The sequence below is a fragment of the Galeopterus variegatus genome, unplaced genomic scaffold (assembly GCF_000696425.1).
Source record: "Galeopterus variegatus unplaced genomic scaffold, G_variegatus-3.0.2 Scaffold60738, whole genome shotgun sequence".
NCBI classification, from domain to species: domain Eukaryota; kingdom Metazoa; phylum Chordata; class Mammalia; order Dermoptera; family Cynocephalidae; genus Galeopterus; species Galeopterus variegatus.
Genome location: NW_007786849.1, coordinates 1 through 2590, shown reverse-complemented (window position 1 = coordinate 2590; position 2590 = coordinate 1). Strand labels below are relative to the sequence as shown.

The window sequence follows — 2590 nt, the reverse complement described above, 5'->3', positions numbered from 1 at the left end:
GTGTGTATTAGTCAGGGTTCTCCAGAGAAACAGAGCTGATGAACAAGAGAAGAGAGGGGAGATTCATTTTAAGGAATTGGCTCATGAGACTGTGGGGGCTGGCAAGTTCAAAATTCTCAGGGCGTGCAGCAGGCTGGACACCAGGCAAGAGCAGACGTTGCGGTCCGAGGCTGAGGCCGTCTGCAGGGACAATTCCCACTTCCTGGGGGCAGGGTGGTCTTTTTTCTCTTAAGGCCTTCAACTGATTGGATGAGGCCCACCAACATTAGGGAGGGTAATCTCTTTACTCAGAGTCTACTGATTTAAATTTCCACTGATTTAAATAATGCCTTCCAGTAACACCTTGACTGGCATTTAACCAAAAAATACAGCCCTGCCAAGTGGACGGATAAAGTTTACCATCACACCCTGCTTTTATGGGAATACTTATCCTGACTCTTTTCTCAGAAGATAATCCTTATTTTGTGAGAACAGCCTGTGGTCACGCAGTCTTTCTACCAGCGACCAGGGCCCTTGTCTGGAATGTGGGACGGTCACGTGCACAGTGAGCTGCCTCTGTATTCCGTCCTTGGTGCAGCTGAGTTGAGCGTGCAGCAGCTATGCTGGTCATGGGACAGTAGTGATGAGAGGGGGAGATGGCCAGTCTGTTTATTTCCAGCTTAGACTCCCGTACCAGTAATACCTGCCTATTATTCAGGTGATTTCAAGCATCTTTACATGAATATTTATGTCTTCCTCTTCTTTTTCATCCTCTAGGGGGACCCAGGTCAAATACTGGGCCATGTGCCTGGGACACTGTTGAAAGGCGAAAGAGGGTTTCCTGGAATCCCAGGGATGCCAGTAAGCATCTGCTAAAGAATTATAAGCACGGGCTGCACCACCTCCTAGCTTGCATTTTAATTCTTTTCTTTCTCAATCATTTATAGGGCTCACCAGGATTACCAGGGCTGCAAGGTCCCGTTGGCCCTCCAGGATTTACTGGACCACCAGTAAGTGTTTGGGGATATCTCTCTGAGGCAGCTATTCAAAGAGCGCTGTGTCGAGGTGTGAAAATGAGTGATTTTATGAAAACTCTATGCAAAGGTGATCCCTTTTAATTTAGATATGGCAGAATCAGCTTCTTTCTTATGAAAATGTTTGGTCAGCATCCATGGTCCTCATATTCCCAGAGCTGTGGGGAAAGGGTAATAATAGTCAAAACAGGTAACACAGTCATTGTTTGAGGGGCTGGCTGGAAACCAGGGATACCCACAGACTGAGACAGTGGAGTTCAAAGACGGATAAGGCAGGCTCTGCATGGGTGACCTCACCTGGAGCAGGGGAGACGGATTTGCAGAAACATAATCATACAAGAAGCTCTGGATCTGCTGGGAGCTGTGGACACAACCAGGCGGCAATGCAGAAACTGCACTTTATTTGTTATTAAGAATTTACAAACCGAGCACCCGGAGATGAACCTCCAGGAGACTGTGCTGTCGTTGGCCTCCTGCACAGTTACTAATTCTCAGTGGAAGGAAGCCATCATTTCCTCCCCACTGTGACATTTTTGAGAGCGCAAGAGAGTTACAGTCAAGGAGATGCACCTATGTTCCAAGTGCCATGTTCGCGAGCTCCAGGTGACGCCCCCGAGTTTGCCATCCTTCCACGGCCTGACGGAGTGCTCTTAGAGCGTCTCAGGCTTATGTTTTTAATTTACTTTTTTTTCATTTTCTTTTTTTCTAAAATCCAGAAATTATTCTTCTATCCATCGTGTAAATGTAGTCTCTTTTATATTCTCGCAAATAAATGGGCAGTTTTTATGAGTCAAAAATGACTAGTTTTTCCATTTTAAAATGATTGGGAAAAGCTTTCTCAAACTTTGTTGCAAACATTGGAAGTTTCTAATTTCACTATAGCCTACTCACTCAAAGAAAACCCAGCTTTTTAAGATAAACAATTATATCTAAAGTGGACAAACATAATTCTCAAGGTGAAAACTCTGGGGACCCTGGGGAGTTTGGCTGGTGGCCATGCCTCATTCTAGCAGCTCATCTTGGTGCGTTCTTAGGTTATGGGAGTCCACAGGGCAACACCTAAGATTTTGAGGTATTTCCAATCCTGTTAATAATTGTCCTGGACCAATTGCTGGTTATTTTTAAAGTTTTACAGTTCTACTGCACAGGAAAAATACTTAACAAATAAATGATCATGTTAACCACGGAATCTTAAGATGATTTTTAGCACAAAGAAGGATTTAAGGCTCACTAGAGTTGAATCATATTTAATTAAAGTGATTTCTCTCCCAGGGTCCCCCAGGCCCTCCTGGCCCTCCAGGTGAAAAGGTAAAGTTTTTTTTTTTTCATTTATTGTTCTTTGTCATTAGTATAAGACTGTCATGAAATTGTCATAACTCATTCTGTAAGCCTCTCCCAGGGTCCCCCAGGCCCTCCTGGCCCTCCAGGTGAAAAGGTAAAGTTTTTTTTTTTCATTTACTGTTCTTTGTCATTAGTATAAGACTGTCATGAAATTGTCATAACTCATTCTGTAAGTTTCTGTAAAAATTTTGGAAAACTATGTCATCTTTATCTATCTATATATTTAAGCATTTATC

At 43.4% G+C, this 2590-nt stretch overlaps 1 long non-coding RNA gene across 1 annotated transcript; it reads left to right on the top strand.

The window, feature by feature from the left end:
- The first annotated feature begins 283 nt into the window (after positions 1-283).
- Positions 284-2335, top strand: LOC103584486. Its single transcript, XR_549983.1, has 3 exons — positions 284-840; positions 927-989; positions 2286-2335. It is a non-coding gene; the product is annotated as an uncharacterized LOC103584486 (long non-coding RNA).
- Positions 2336-2590: the final 255 nt, after the last annotated feature.